The sequence below is a fragment of the Podarcis muralis genome, chromosome 1 (genome assembly GCF_964188315.1).
Source record: "Podarcis muralis chromosome 1, rPodMur119.hap1.1, whole genome shotgun sequence".
In the NCBI taxonomy this organism is placed as follows: Eukaryota; Metazoa; Chordata; class Lepidosauria; order Squamata; family Lacertidae; genus Podarcis; species Podarcis muralis.
This window is the reverse complement of record NC_135655.1, coordinates 56,920,176-56,937,275: the sequence shown is the minus strand read 5'-3', so window position 1 is coordinate 56,937,275 and position 17,100 is coordinate 56,920,176. Positions and strand designations below refer to the sequence as shown.

At 40.3% G+C, this 17,100-nt stretch overlaps 1 protein-coding gene across 3 annotated transcripts in view; it reads left to right on the top strand.

The window, feature by feature from the left end:
• The first annotated feature begins 1,852 nt into the window (after nucleotides 1-1,852).
• Nucleotides 1,853-17,100, top strand: part of EHF (ETS homologous factor) — a 48,105-nt gene continuing 32,857 nt past the window's right edge. The window contains exon 1 of one of the 3 annotated variants that reach the window (XM_077929233.1): nucleotides 1,853-2,023. The gene's annotated coding sequence lies outside the window, so the exon portion shown is untranslated. Of the gene's footprint in view, nucleotides 2,024-2,741; nucleotides 2,883-13,563; nucleotides 13,698-17,100 lie in introns of those variants that run through there. The other 2 variants (XM_028728172.2, XM_077929231.1) reach the window with 2 other exon arrangements.

Here is a 17,100-nt window from a genome sequence, read left to right as displayed (position 1 = left end):
ACTGAGCAGCAGTCCTGGATCAGATATTGCATCCACCTTGAATAGATATTGATCCACCTGGATCAGATATTGCATCCACTCCCTAGGTTGCCTTAAGCAAGTCAGTGCCTCTCAACCTCCTATAATCAGGACTGGTTTTGTTTGGCATAGACTCCCCCTCTGCAGCATGAACTCTTCCCCTTCCCTCGACAGCAACAGCTGACAGGTGTGCAGCATGACAGTTTTCTTCCACTGCTGTAGCTGAAGTGATGGTAGCAGTAGAAGCAAAAGGCCACTATAGCTGTCAAAGTATGATGGTAGCAGTGCTGGCTGAAGGGGGAAATGGTGGCTATTCAGCCCTGAGAGGAGTGTCAGGCCCAGATAACTGTAGCCACCATTTTGGGTTGTCAACAGGGTCAGTGGTGGGCTCTCAGCAGTTGTTTGATAGGGCTGACCTCTGATGTAGAGTCTGCTAACAAGTATTGGTAAAGATACAATAAATGACAACATAATCTGCTCAAGCAATATATGCTAGTGGTGTATTCTTGACATGCAGCTGCTGGAAATTTGGTCGGCCCTGGTTCATGATCCCTTTGTTGGCTAGGCTGAGACAGCAACTTGTCCAAGGTCACCTGGTGAACTTTATGGCTGGTCAGTAGGGATGGGGAAGAAATTTTATTGACGTTGCATTCAAAGGTAAACTTAGAAATATGTGTATGCTGATGAATTTTCATATGGACTTGAATTTTAAAAAAAACCCAGGTTGATGTGGAAATATGGAGAACTGAACTTACAAATGGAAAAAATGGTAACTGAGAGTAACCAAAACTGACAGATTTTCCCAAGCCTACTTGTCAGAGATGTGAACCCAAGACTTCCTTGCCAAAGTCCAACATCCTAACACCGTACCACCCTTTGACAAATCACTATTCTTTGACCATCAGCTGATACAAATAAAACAAATGTCATGCTTATTTTGGGAGTATATAGCTGTACAGCGGTTTGCATTTTGGGACATATCTTGGGGATATGTATGGGTATAGACTCTGGGTATGTGGCTATGGAGGCTGCACTGATTAGCACTTCAAATTTTATGACAACACCACTGAGAAAACCAGACCAAAACATGCTCATAGCAGCCTTGAACCACAACCAGCTGCACTCTTATGCATGCAGTACTTGGAGTTCTATGTACGCTACTCCCACCATGCTTTAGCTGAGACCACAACAGCATGGAGAGTAGATAACAAATCAATAACATTCCAGGGATTTTAAGTTCTGAAAGCAAACGTGAATTACATTCGTGAATAGAATTGAGGAGTCCAGATTTGTAGACTAGATCTTCCACCCAGTGGAGTCTAGTTTCCAGCCTCATGGGTAGATTATTGGTCAACAATGGAAAAGTTGTGTTTGGTGTCTCTGCGACAACTGAGCTACACTTTCTAATAGGGAAGCTCTTAACTCTTTTTATACTGTGATGAGGCTATTCATTTACATAGACCTGACAACAGAATTTAGCATCTCTGTCTGCAGGCATGTGCAAAGGTGCAAAATTGTGCTACACCAGCCCTCTCCTTTTGACTAAATGCAAAACTAAGCCCCCCTCCAATACCCACTGTGGCTGTTCGCTCTTAACAGTTTATATCCAACCACCAGCCATTTTTCTGAATGTGTCAGTCCCATCTATCTCTGATACTCTGTTCCTCATCCTAGTCAGGTTAAAGAGGTGCAGGAATTAAAGCTACAGTTTGCTCACACATGGTTTCCTTCACCTGGAGCCAGTTGGCACTGCATTCTTCTGTACAAAGTCTAAAGCGCAGCTACTTCTAAATCCATTTGAAGAGTCCAAATTGCGTGGAGCTTCTCATGGACCCAGTGCGGCATGGCCAGGGCTTGGCAAAGCAATGTACAAACTGGCTCTGTTCTGAGCAGATAGCAGAGGCTGGGTAGAATCTGAAAAGCACCATGGACACCGCCACAAGTCTGACACTCTGGCTGCCCCTTTGTGCATTGATTGCCACATCCACAGTCACTCCTTGTGCAGGTATGCAGTTTTCGGTTTGTGCCAAGTTTTTGTTTTGTTCTGTTTTCTACCCTGCCTTTGTGGTGTGCGCACACAGAAATAATATGGGGAAAGGGAAGGCACAGAGACAAACTCTCGAATATATGACTTAGTTCAATGAGGGTAAGTGAACACCAGGGAGGGTATGTAAATGAATAGCCTCATCACAGTATAAAAAGAGTTAAGAGCTTCACACCAGGGAGGTGTGAGCTTGCAGTCAATGCAAATCTATTCCATACTGTTCGTTTTCTGGTTATTTCCCCCACCCACCCCCAAGCCGGTTTGAGCTGTCAGAAATGATGGCCACGTTTCTGGAGTTTGCTTTTCTTTCTTCAGGTTATATTAACTGCCTGAAATAACTTGTCCTTAGCAAAAATAAAATAAAATAAATGGGATCGTCTTAAACACACACACACACACACACACACACACACACACACACACACACGAAACCAATGCCTCATCCATTAACAGGGCTCTTTCTCTTTTGTTCTTGGGACAGAAGTGTAACCTGGTTAGACTTGTTTTGTTTGTGCGGGAAGGTGTGAGTTGGCTGGCTGTATGCAAATGTTTGCAATCCCTGTGGGGTTTTTTAAAGTTTTATTTTAGACGATCCAATCAGAATAACAGGAAGTGACCTAAGGAATTCCACAATTGGCCAGCTAAACATTCTAAAATATGTTTTAAAATTCATATCACAAGCATCTGCCTTCACTCCTGCGAGGTTTTTTGAAGTGATAGCCTGCCACCTATGTGTACCTAACATCTGGCATAACATCTGATCAGTCTTTTCGCTGCTGCAGCTAAAGGATTTCCCCAACAGAACCAGCAGCTAAATGAGGTAAGAGCTTTGAACGGCGTTCTGCTCAGCTCCTTTTAAACAAAAAACTCTGCCACTAGGGATAAAATCTAGAGGTGCACAAGTATGAACTAATCTCTGGCATAACGATGATGTTCCAACCCTTGCCTTGAAAAACGCAACTAAAATGTTTTGATCAAAGGGTGTTGAAAAGCTCTCATTAAGAGATTTTGGCTACGCACGGGCAGCTCAAATCCCATTAAAATAAATGGGTTTAAAATATCCTAATGACGTGCAGGGTTCATTGGCTCAACCAGCAGGAAAGTGGGCATTTTGTTTTTGTTTAAAGTTGTTCCACTAGTGTTGTTGCTGTTGCTGCTGCTGCTGCTACTACTACTACTATCTCCTGCCTTTAGTTACAATGATTATTGTGCTATTAGCCCTGATTTAGTAAGGTAAAGTAGGCTAATGTTCAGATGAAATGTAAACAATTCTATATGTTTTCAAGTATATGTTAATTTAGGACCGGGCACCCCAATAGTGGGCATGCCAGCTTCTGTATACTGAGTTGCTCCTAATTTCTCAAGGGTTTCAAATTATATTTGTGGGTTAGCATTGAAGTATGGACATTGTAATCAGGCCTGCTGAATATAACATTGTTGCTGATCATCCACAAATATATTGATTGCCTGTCTGGTGAAGGAGATGTTGTAATGTTCTCACAAAACCACTGGTCTGCTTCAACTGGGCTTCTGGGTCCAGTTTCCAGATTGTTCCCTATCGCCCAATTGCCATTATAACCAGGGCTACTAATAATTTCGTATCATGAAATTGTCTCACTCCTGTGCTGTGTTGATCGATAACAAATTTACGCAAGGTTTCACAACAATCTTGGTCAGTTATTATTCATTTCTTAAGCCAAATTCCACTTCTTCAGTGGCAGGTCACCATGTTGAATCCATGCTCTTATAGTAATAGGTTAACATTCTTTGGGTTTCTGAATATAAGAATAGCGTATAAACAAAGTTATGACCTTCAGAATTTTCATCTGGCTGTATTGGTGTGTTCCTTTCCATTGGCTTTCATTGACATTTAGTTTGAATAACCATGAATCAACCACGGTAGTGCTATTTAAAATATTATTTTCTACTTGCAATTCTGTAATGGCAAACTGCACAAATTGAGGTACATATTATGTATGCTGAATAGGCACTTTAACTTCTTCAGTAACTCTTCAGTCATATACGTGCAGTTTAAAAAAAATGCTTGATTAATCTAGAATACATTGTTTGGTGTACCAAAGAGAAAACCTGAGTACATAAAATTAAGATATAACTAACTGGCCAATATTTTAACCTAACCCCTTCTTTTTATTAACCACAATGGTGCTGGTGGTTAAGAAGTGTTTTATGTCAAGTGGTATAATGAAAGACATGCAAGCTTCTTGTTTTAGAAATAAATAAATGCAAAAGAGTAAAATAGCTTCAGCTGTGATATGCTTTTCTTGGGGATGGGGGATAACACAAAAACATAAGGTGTGCAGATACAAAGTGGAAAACAAAGATTAAAACTGAAGCAGTTAGTCACTCTTTTTTATCCGGTAGAAGATGTTCTATTTCCCATTCTCTTTTTGTTCTTCTTTTGACCAGCAGCAAATGCAAATTTGGCTGTGATTGTGTGAACACTTATCTAGAAGTAAGTCTTATCTAATATAGTGAAGTTAATTGCTGAGTTAATTAATAGGATGGTGGAGTAAACATAAATAAGGTTGTAATCCTAAACATGCTTACAAAGGCTTAAGCTTCACTGAGCACAGTTTTACTTCCAAATAAACATGCATGGATTTGCACTGTAAGGCAAACCACAGGCTTCTTTCTTTCTTTCTTTCTTTCTTTCTTTCTTTCTTTCTTTCTTTCTTTCTTTCTTTCTTTCTTTCTTTTCCTACCCTTCTTCCAATCTCAGGGTAGCATAACTGGTTCCCCCATTTTATTTTCACTTGGATAAACAGTCATTTATTTTTTAAAAAGGAAAAAACTGTTTTCACTGAAAATGGTCAATTAGTTTAGAATTTCAACATAACTGCACAAAACCAATAACCTTCTTTATGATAAAGTTGACACATTTGTTAAGTAGTATTGCACAGACACACAGTTACTTCCCGCAAAGTCTTAAATTGATCACAAAGGAAGACTGATGGAGTACTGTGAAGAAAAAGCAAAGAAAGGGATTACAAGGAAATAGGAGATCACGTTGTGTATGAAAAATTGCTGTGACATATGGTCTATTAATCCTGGAAAACACAATTCCCCAATATGCCCAATGATCATGCACCATCAGAGGAAATAAGCATAACATACCCTCCAATGTTCCTCAGAAAATAGGGACATTCTACTACAAAATATAATCATCAGAACACTGTGGACTTTTCTAATAGTATTTGTTTAAAAGTCAGATTGTGAACAACTAGAGACAGGAGTCTAGGAAGACATCTATGAAATCTAACTTGTCTCCAGCAAGGAGAAATATATTTCAATCAGCTGGTTGTTATGGTATTCACCCCACTCACTCCCGGCAACCAGAATTGCTGGAGAAAGGGGCTTATATGGGGTGGTAAAGGCCCACATGATTTGCCCTGCCTTCATAATTGCAATTTTCGCTCAAGCACTGCGAATTCACACCATGGAGAAGCCGTTCCCAAGCCACTGGGGGTGTGTTTGTGTGTGCAGAGGTTGTCAAGTGAGGGTATGCAGAGAGGTCTTCTTGGCAACTGCTCCCCAGCTTTGGAATTTACTTTTTCCTCAGGTTCATCAAAACCTGGAATGAAGGTCACAAATTAGCAAGCTTTTAGTCACCTCTGATATGTTTGGCACTATGTTATTGCAATTCTCCTCCATTTCCCAAGTATTACAGGTAGGGAGGCTAAGTTATGTTGAGATAGCGACACCTGAGACCACTCAGTCATCTTCATAGCTGAGCAAGAACGTGAGTTTGGCCTTTCCATATCCAGATGCAACATTAGGCCTTGTGAACTCAACTTGTCTGTTTTTGAGGAGAGGGTGAATTAAAAGGGCTTTAGGCTGCAACCTATAAAGTAAATCCAAGTGATCTCAGGGGGATTTTTTGGTATGCACTCTTAGGATTGCTCTTGCATACAGCCAGGATCTTAAGACCTTTGGAAACAAATGTGACATAATTGTACAAAGCTAGGTTTTAATGCAGCATGGGTAGAGGCCATTGAGGACTAAGCTGCCTAAGCCACGAAGCATCGGACATTTTTTAAGGATCAATTTTCATGAGGGAAAGGAGGTGAATTCGAAAGGGCACTATTATGTCTTGCAAAGAGGCACTTTTAACATATATTTTAAAAACACACACGTATTTCAATAATGAAATGTTGTGATGCATGTATTATAATACCCAATGATCAGAACTGGGGTTTTTTCTAGAAAAAGAGGTGCTAGAACTCGCCTCTTGTTCTCTTATAATGGCAATGGCATCCACCTGAGAGGTGCCAGAACTGAGTTCCAGTGAGTTCCAGCTGGAAAAAAAGCCCTGCAAATGATGATATTGCAGAAAACTTAGCACTACTCTAAAATGTGTACAATTCTGAAATAATTTTTATCACAAAAAATAATATTGGCATAAATCTTGAATAGACTTATACAATTGTAAATTAAATATAGCTTATTTTCTGACCTATTTTCTGGGGTCTGTAAATTTATCAGCAGAAATGGCTCCCACTCTTTCTGGGGGCCATATTTCTGCTTGCTTCTGCTTGTTTTCTCTCCTGCATTCAGCTGACTACTCTGTTGACCTCTGCAAACGTGTGTGTGTGTGTGTGCGCGCGTGCGCACCAGCGGACAGGGGTCAAAATTTGTAAAGTAGTGATAGCAATGAATTTGAAACATAACTATTTTAAGACTTCACCTGTGGTGCCGACACACATATATAAGCTGTCCCATGACTATTTTTGGAGATGTGGTGCAGATTACTTGTACAGGTTATAGAGGATATAGGGGGAAAAATCAAGGTTGTTGGAGGCAAATTTTGGGCTACATTACTGGATATGAAATACTGAGAAAACCAATAAATATTATTTTGAATTGTTTTGAAGGATATGTGCGAATGTTTTGAAGGATATGTGCGAATGGCCACCAACCCCCTGACTGTGGAGGGGGGGGGGTGAAACTATCTGCTCCTCCTGCTCCTCAACATTATAAAGTTTTGTTGGATACAGCAATAACACAGTATGTCTGAGCAAACGATAATGTGATTGAGAACAAATGGGTTGAGAAATGAGCATTTTTCATCTCTTTTTGGTGGTGATGTTAAACCATATTCTTTGCTTTCCTTGGTTTGAAGGTGCATTGTATTAATTAATTGGGAAATGATTTATTGTAATGGTTAAAAAAACCCACCCTTTTTCTTTTTTAAAAAGAAAATGTCATCATGAACTAAGGAACTCTGAGATGTGTTGTGCTTAAGATACCATATCGGGAAGGAGCACTACTTTTTGTCTTTCAAGCAATAACGCCTAGAGTTTCAATAAAGAAATATTGCCATTTGATATAAAGTCCCTGAAGTACTAAAGAGCAGCTGTGTCAGGGAAAACTCTTGGAAAGCTGGATTTCATTTCATTTCATTTTTTTAAAAAGGCTTTTAACTTATATTGTAGAAAAGTATTTCAAGAAATGGTTAAAAGTTAAAAGTTGACAGCTAAAAAATTAGCTAGGCCGTTTTTCAAAAAGAAATGTTTAAACTAGGGAATTAATTAGATAATTTCCATGAGTGCTTTCATTTGTGATGTCTTGTGGACATATGCGATCTGATGGAGATATAAAAACATGTCTAGGTGAGTTTCCCTATTAATTCCAATTGACTGGTCAGCTCAATGTTATTTTTCTTTGCAAACATTTAGCTGCCTTCTCTAAATGAACAAGGAAAGCCACAAAGGTCCCTAGATCAAGGCACACATAAATAAAGGTTATTGTAAGGTTAATTGTATTTCTAGTTCTCAGAAAGCATATATAACTCCAAGTAGTTGTGTTATTTGGTCAGCTTTTAAAGGCACAAAGTAAACATCATTAAGCAAATTAGATACATAGAAGTTGACATCATACAGTAAATGTCAACAGTGATAATAACAGCTTCATTGCTGAAGATAATACTTTTAAAAGTATAGTTCATTCCCTGCATATATGGATATAACCTAATTTAGATCTCTGTTGTACGGACTTCAATCATGTCTGGATATATTTGCTTGACTGCATCAATATTTCAAAAAATGTCAGTTGTACCCTCATTTTAGCTTGTGAAATCCCAAATACCCCATTCCAAATTAAGGGCCACACATTTCATTCCCTATGCAAATCTGTCTCATTTGACTGCAGCTATGAAATGGGCTCAGTCCGCATCCTCAAAGCATTAGTACAAATACTTATTTGTGTCTGGGTGGGGTTAGAATTTTTCCTCTTTGATATCCTGCAGGCAAGAGGGTGGCATCTGAAGGACCACAATAATGTTCTCAAGTGGAAGAGTACCATCTATTAATGTTTCAGCCATGGGAAACATATAATTGCAAGGTGCCTTCAAAGATGGGCAAAGGAAAAATAATGTGACGGCCTCTTCTAGACTGGATAGTTGTGAGCTGATGTGTCTTCTAGGGCATGTTGTGTGAGTAGAAGAAATGCAATTAAAGCTGCAATCCTATGCAAAGTCGGTAACCTATTGATTTCAGTGAACTCAAGTACAAACAGACTAGGGTCCACCCAAGGCATTTTGGCACCTCAAGTGGACTCCAAAATGGCCAGTGAAGAAGGGGGTCAAGGAATATCTATAACAGGAACAAGTGGGGAAGAAAGATTGACAACTGGATTTGCTGCCCTGGTGGACCCTGCTGCCTGAGGCGGTTGCCTTGCTTTTGCCTCATGGGTGGGCCGGTCCTGAATAAAGATCTACATCAGAATCTGCTCATCTATGGACTCTGTCTCCTGAAGCATTTGCTTCAACTTCAGTATCAAGAAGTTGGATATTTTATATATAGTGGGTAATGTTGCTCTGAAAGGAAACTTTTCTGCTCAGCTCAGGTGCTCTAATTTAAAAGCCATAGTACACAACTATCTGAACTGGAGTAAGAAAACAATTTACCCAGAGCTCCTAATAAATTAATTTATATAGGGGATGGGTCACAACTCAATACAGTGGTAGAGCTCATGCAAAAAGTCTTAGATTCTATCTAGTAGAGCTGGAAAAGACTCCTGTCTGAATCTCCAAGAGATTCTGCTGGTTGGTGTAGACAATATTGAGCTAGATTGACCAACTTCATGGAAGACAATCCTACTCGGCTATGAGTGATCGCCAAAGAAAAAAGAAGATAAATCACCTTCCTAGCTTCTTTATCTTTATCTTCTTTATCTAACTTTATCATGTTGCTACAGTCCTATGCAGATAAATACCTATTTTCCAGAAGTTCAGATTGCCCAAATCTTTTGGAATGAGACACAAATGATTTGGATGTAGTCCTGCAAAGACATAGTTAAATAAAAATGAACAGCTATAAACAGAATCTAGGTAAAGTTGATGTAACTTGGACAAATGTAATTCAGACTTCTTTGGTATTATAATATATTACTACTGTATTGTTGTGACATTCTGTCATAATTAAACCCCAAACTATATGTAGAATGCAGCATGCTTAGGTTACAGGTGTATTAAACAGGAAGTGTAGGTGAAAACATGGCTTGTCAACTAATGGAGTAATTAAGTATCCTGTTTTATATAAAAAGAGCAATTTTCTATTGGATGCAACTACTGGATTCCTAATTTAAAATAAATATGCATTTATTTCCTCATTTGGAACAGATGACGAGTGATAATGATCTACTTTAATGTGATGGCAGGAGTGCAATTCTAAATTCAAAGATCAAGAAGCTTTCAAAGTCTATCAACTATACAGTATGTTTATACAACTATCAGATATAGTCTCAAAGGGGACTATAAGGGATAAGGAGAAAATGCTGTGTGGTTTCTTCCAAGCTTCTTGGAAGAAAAGAAACTAAGGAGTAAAACGAGTGATACCGTCTTCACATACACACAGGTAGAGTGATGGCTGCTGCTGAAACACCTCCAATCTGCTCTTTTGGGGGTAAGATCTAGCAAAGCTTCTCTTTTCTTCTGGAGTCTTGGAGGACTCTCTGCAGCTGACCGTGAAGGCATGCAGGGGGGATAAGGGTAACCAGAAATCCCTTTGCACATATTGATTTCCACTGTGCAAGCAGGTGGACATCATTGGGTGTCATCCATGTAGTCTCCAGCCTAAGCACTACATGGAGCTGTCTAGGCTTCACTTGAATCTTTGTCTTGACTTTTCTGCATGCTGCTGAGTCCATTGCTCAAAAAAAGTGCCTCATTCTGAAATCCTGAGCAAAGTGGTGGTGTGGTGATGTTCCATATAGCATTATTATTATTATTATTATTATTATTATTATTATTATTATTACTACTCACCCATCTGACTAGGTTGCCCTAGCCCAGGGGTCTGCAACCTTTAAGACAAAAAGAGCCACTTGGACCCGTTTCCGAAGGGAAAAAAAACTGGGAGCCGCAAAACTCGTCATTATAAAAATAACTTTTTTGCCACTTTTTTTATTATTTCTTTGTTTGACCCCTCAGAATTACTCCTCCTCGTAGAAATAAATGTTAAATTAACAAGTTACCTTTTTTTGTGTGTGTGTTCTTCACTCCCCTTCAAAACAGTGACCAGCGTACATGCCCCCTTTCAATGCAGTGACCAGCGTACATGCCCCTTACAATGTAGCGGGCGGGCGGGCGGGAAGGTGATGTCGGGACGGTGAGTGACTAACGCACGTACCGCCCCCATGTGACGTCACAGCCAGTACAGCGCCCGCCACAGTGGGGAGTGTCGGAGCTCACAATGCGCCTCCTCCCCTCGCTAGTATCCGCCCCGGAGCCGCGGCAAAGGTGTAAAAGAGCCACATGCGGCTCCGGAGCCGCGGGTTGCAGACCCCTGCCCTAGCCACTATGGGTGGCTTCCAACAAATTAAAATAGAAAGAAGTTAGTAAGAATTAAGGAAATCCTAATGAAAATATTCAACTTTTGTTACTTGAGCAAGGTTCTAGCTAGTACTTTATCTGTACTGTAGTAATAAAAAAGATTAGAGCAAAGGAGTTTTATTAGCAAAAATCAGTGTTAACATCATGATTCCTGAATCATGAAGCCAGAAGGCACCCTCAGCTTCTACTACAGCTGCAGCACATGGAAATTCAAAATAACACAGGAAAAGGAAAGATGATGCACTCTCCAGAGGCTTTCTTCCTACAGACCAGCATGAATACTAGCAACTAACATTTTGGTCCTGTTCTGAATAGGAAAAGATTGAATAAAATGCATACCTTTCATTCCCTGAGATGTGGGGCAGTAGATGCTATCTGAGTCACAATGATTTGGGGAAATAAAGGAGAAAGGCCACAATACTTGCTGGTAACTGAATTAACCTGGTTTCTCAGCAGGTAGAGGAAAAGATGGGGGTGGGGAATGAAAATATGGTAGTCTCTGCTTGGGAAAATTTCTTCTCCAGAAAAGAACAAATCTTTTCACAACAGTCCTACATGCTCAGGTTCCTAGTTTTGTGTCCTTTGTTTCTTATGTTCTTAGCCAAAGATCCAGCCAGGAAATATTAATATGATGATTCTTAAAGTGATTCAGCTATATGTAAAACCTTTTTGTTGTTAGATGCAACCCTGAATTTGCATGAGTCCTAAATCAGCTTTGATATAAAACTGAGTTTGGGCGAGTGACTAATTTATAATACAGTATAATTGCTCTCTCATGTCATCTAAAGACCGTGTAAAAATCAGCCAAGATGTTGTGGTTAGAAAATCCTATGTACCCAACATAATTGTCTCTTTTTTTATAATGTAATGGGTTTGACCAAAACATACAATTATTATTGCACAACTGCATATAAATGATTCAGAATTCTGTTAGTTCATCTTTGTGGTGTAACTTCAGAAAACTTTGAGAAATACAAGCATCTGACTGTATGGAGACAGGAAACATTAGCACAATCTCCCTGGCATTTGAATGCAAAGTTCAGATGTTTGAACCTTTCTTCACAGGAACGAACCTTTGTAATATTTATAATATTTAGTATTATTTGGCATAGCTATAGTGAAAACATCCCTCTTAGTATTTATGAAGGGGCAGGGTCTTTCTAAGTGTGGCAATAGTGTTCTGAAGTTCCCTCCCCCAATAATCTAGGCTGACAGTTTTTCAATTAATTTGAAACACATCCTTTGGGTGAATTGTAAATATATTTTCATTTTGCTACAAGCATATACTCTACTGACACATACACACTTTCAATTATTTTATATGTATCTATCTTTTATTGCTTGTAAGTCAGCTTGAGGGCCAGTTTGACCCAAATCAAATTGATGAGGCATAATTTCTGAGATAAACCAATAAATAATTTGAGTATTTAAAAGTAAGTATAGTAGTTGGAGAGTGCAATTGCACTGGATTTTAGAGTTGTCTGATGTTCTTTGATGACATCCTCAGCATCTATTAGCAACCCCTAGTTTTCAGAACTAGGTTTCCTAAAATTCTGTACACCAGGTAAAATAGATACACCAGCTTATTAGATTGTGTAGTGGGGAATGCAGGGGGCTTTCAGTCCAGTGGCCTCATCCAGCCCCCTCTTGCATATAAGGAATCTTGATGCAATGGTGCAAAATGGAATTTGTTTTATGCAAAACCAATTCTGTTCACCAGTAACCTGAAACAGCATAGTAACACGGAAAACTCTGTTCAGCTATGAAGCCCTCTGGGTGGCCTCAGACAAATCACTAAGGCTACAATCCAGTACATATTCAGTGGGGCTTAAGCAATCCAATACTGAAAGAGGACAACCACTGTCTTTTTACTTAATTTATCGTACAGAGTTACTGTTAAATACTGCTCTGAACTCTATTTGGGAAGCACAAAATATAAATATAACAAATATATATATCCCAGTAGTTGGGAGACATTGTTACATTAACCATTCATTGGAATGCAAAAACTTACCACCAGTCTTAAGTAATTTCCTTTCAACAGTATGACCATCTTTTAATTATTTTATGACTACATTTTGTTATAATTTACTATCTCACTTGGCCAAGAGAATCTTGCCAATAGTGCAAAGATGTGGCTCATGCCTTTGGGGCATTTAACACATGCAGAATGAATGTACATCAGAGGTGGGTTTATGGCAGGCGGCTACAGAAGCATATGCTAGAGACAGAGCTTGCCACCTTAAAAGAATTTGTTCTATGTACTAAAAATGTGCAAAGAGAACATTTTGGCAGTCAGGCACCTGCTGAAGCCCAGACAGGAGCCCAGACAAAAGCGCTGCTTTCTTCACTTCCACTTTGTACATGTGGTCAGTTATCTCCAACATAAACACACTTACAGTAAGAATCTGGGATATGATGTCTAGATCAGCTGCTAGCGTTTCCTGGCCTTTCCCATCTCTTTCTTTTTTGCTGCTTTGCCAGCTTGGGCTTTGAATGTACGTAGAGTTGCCAGTAGCACTAGTACCTTAGTATTTGGAAAGACAGGTGTTGGTGCTCATAGGGAGGAGGAAAGAATGACTGACTCCATGCTTGCCATCTGGCGGTGGCTGTTTCCTCCTGGCTTGCCCCACCCTTTGGCCCTAGGAGCGTTTCTGAGAGAGCTGGTGTTTTTCTCTGGCCTGTTGTGTCTAGGTATAAATATCCCTTTTTTTGGTGGAGTTGGCAGGGCCTGCTTTGGATCTACTTGGGACGTGAAGCTCACTGTTGTCACTTGTCCTGTTGGTAAGCTTTAGGCTCACTTTTTGTTGCATTTTAAATGAACTGCTAATTATTGAGTTGTTTTGTGTTCTGCTGCAGTGATAATACAACTTCTGCCGTGCGTTATAATCATGTGCAATTATTGTAGACTGCTTATTTCCAGTAAATCGTTTCCCCCAGTAAATCACTTTGAGCACAAATGTATTTGTGGAAAATGCAGGTATGTAGCTATGAATAATTGGCTACAGACTTTGCCCTGGAAGCCAATTGTCCCGGCTGTGGTTACGTAATGTTAAGAGAAAACACGGGGTGGAATTTAACATAGAACCAAGGAGATCTTTCTATCAGTGCAAGCATTTCTGCTTGCTCTATGGAACAAACTCTCCTCTAACCCTCCAAGGCAATTTTCTAGGGGGGTCCTCCCAACCATCCAAAATGGGTTTGGAGGGGCACACAGCGGCAGAAGACAGGGAGAATCAACATTGCATTAGCAAGAGTTCTTGTGCTGGCTTCCACTAACAGCAGAATCCAGTCCACTCTCCATTTTCTTCTTTATTTATATGTTCTAGGGAGCCTTCTCAGCCCAGCAGACCAAATCCAGAGCTCCCCAGCAGGCAATTTTTACAGGTGGATGGCGCCTCCCACCTGTCAATTACCTGACAGCAGATGGTGGGCGGACATGGCTTGGGAAAAATGGCCCCCCACTGCTGTTCTAGGGGTGTGTGGAAAATGGAGCTTGAGGGGGCTCTTTGACAATCTGTTGCCTTGTTCTGGAGCTTGTTCTGATTCTAGCTTCCTGACCACATGATTACAAACAGAGATGAGTAAAAGCAGGATTTACCTTCCTATTTGGGGATGCATTTGGTTGTGGAGAATATAAAGTTTGTGTGTGTGTGTATGTGTGTGCGCGCGCAGTTTTTGAGTATATTTAATTTAGCATTTTTTCAATGCAGTCTGCTCCTCTAAATGGTTTATTCTAACTTCAGACTTGTTCATCAGACTTGGCCCCTTCCCACCAACAACTCTCTGTTGAATGACTGGGAATATTGACTGAAATATCAACAGCAAGGAATGCTTATATACAGAATAAACAAACTGAAGCCATGTCACCCTGGCATCTGTGTCAATGGGTGGAAAAGACCTGCAGATGGGCAGCTAGCAGCCAATCTGTGCTTCATCTCATGTTCCTGTGACTTTTTAAAATCTGTGGTATGTAATTGCATATCTATGCTCTTTGGGGTTTCATTTGGCAAGTTAGTGACATATCCTTTACCACGCTGCAATGGGTCTCACTGTTCTCCTCTTCTCTGATGGATTAATTTAGCCTTACCTAACTCACAGGGTTATTGTGAAGATAAAATGGGGTGGAGAGGAAATGTGTGCACAACCTTGAACTCCTTGAAAGGAAGGTGGCGTATAAATGCAAAAATAAATGCAAAAAGAATACTAATAATAAATGCAAAGACAACTAGTGCACTCGTATCTTTGCATTTATTATTAGTATTCTTTTTGCATTACCCACAATTTTGGGTAAGGCACAAGTGATAGTTCCAACCATTGACCTCAACATGAAACAATGTTAGTTTCATGTTTTACATTGCTTTGTTTTTCAGTACTTGCTGCTACCTACATAGAGATCCCTAGAAAAACCTTTTGATGGCTGGTTGGACTGTTTTCTTTTCCTTAACCATGATTTGCATATACCTATTGTACCATGATCCTGAATTACAGAGAGCTTGAGAAGTCATTTGTTCCACAATGACTTCCCCTTTCATCACTTCCCTTTAATGCATTTGCTCATGGAATTGTCATTCAAGGGTAGTAGAGCAAAGGATATGGAGTGAATGCGGAGAAAGCCTGCTCACACTTCCTTCACAATTTGCACACTTGCTTATAGCTGGGCATTTGCTGTGTGCTGCTTGGGTTCTGGTTAATGGAAAAGGACAATGTCACATCTCATCTTGGGAGACTGCTCCTCCTCCAATTGGACTCTGCATGTTGGAAACCATGGGATATTCACACGTGACAGTAGAAAGCCATATACTTAGGAAAACTCTGTGGGAAAGTGCTCTCATCAAACCAGCTCAGGTTGCTGAGGCCTTTTTTTGCTTTTGTTTTTCAAATAGCCCAGCAAATCAAAGTGTGGTGTGAGCTGTTATCAGGGCTAAGCAGCAGGTGCAAAAAATAATATAGTATAATAAATAACCATGCTGCCAAAAGGTAGGGTTAATACCCTTTGGAAGGCACTGAGAAGATAACAGAGAGCCATGCCAACAACTGAATTAACGTCTCTGTTTACGGTGAATTTTACCTTGACAACCCGTTTCCAGTCTTTTGACATATAAATGCTCCATTGTATTGAATCTAGTCTAATTTAAAGCAAGAACTGTGAGAGCTATTTTCTGCAGCAGCGTTGGAGGAGAAGCATTGGGAGTGGGTGGGGAGAGGCTTCTTCCTTGAGCTCATTGATGAGCATAAATGAATTTTCCTGTCGCTGTTGTTGTGAGCATGTGGTTTGACACATGTGCGGCTGGAGCCAGAAGAACTTTCTTTGTGTGCCTGCTCCATGAGAGGTCAGGAGGGTGGCAACACGAGAATGGACCTTTTTTGCAGTGGCTCCCTGTTTGTGAAATGCTCTCCCCAAGGAGATTTCCCTCAGGCCAGGCGAAAACATTTCCTTTTAACCAGGTCTTTGGCTTCAGCTGCTTAACTTTCTATGCCCTTTAAATGTGTTTTTGGGAGGGTGTATTATTGGTTTTGGGACACGGGTGGCACTGTGGTCTAAACCACTGAGCCTCTTGGGCTTGCCGATCAGAAGGTTGGCGGTTCAAATCCCCACGATGGGGTGAGCTCCCGTTGCTCTGTCCCAGCTCCTGCCAACCTACCAGTTTGAAAGCACGCCAAAAAGGGCAAGTAGATAAATAGGTACCACTCTGGTGGGAAGGTTTCCGTGCGCTGCACTGGTTTCAGTGTCCTGTTGCGCCAGAAGCGGCTTAGTCATGCTAGCTGCATGATCCGGAAAAACTGTGGACAAATGCCAGCTCCCTTGGCCTGTAAAGCGAGATGAGCTCCGCAACCCCAGAGTCGTCTGCAACTGGATTTAACTGTCAGGGGTCCTTTACTACTGGTTTTGATTTGTTTTTATTATGCATTTTGTATTCTCACTTTGTGTTTTTGTGTTGTGAAGCACTCTGTAATCTTTGGATGAAGGGCAGTATACAAATTTAATAAATAACAACAAAACTTTATTTACACTTTAATCCCATTGAAATCAGTGGGACAAGCTGGCCATAATTATGTCCCATTGATTTCAATAGAACTCAGGCTTAGCCAATGTCTTTTGGGTCACCCAATCTATCATTTTCAGGTTTTGTGTCTTCAGGGTGGCATTCTGCTTACCACTCAGACAAGTGCATGTGCAAAAAAA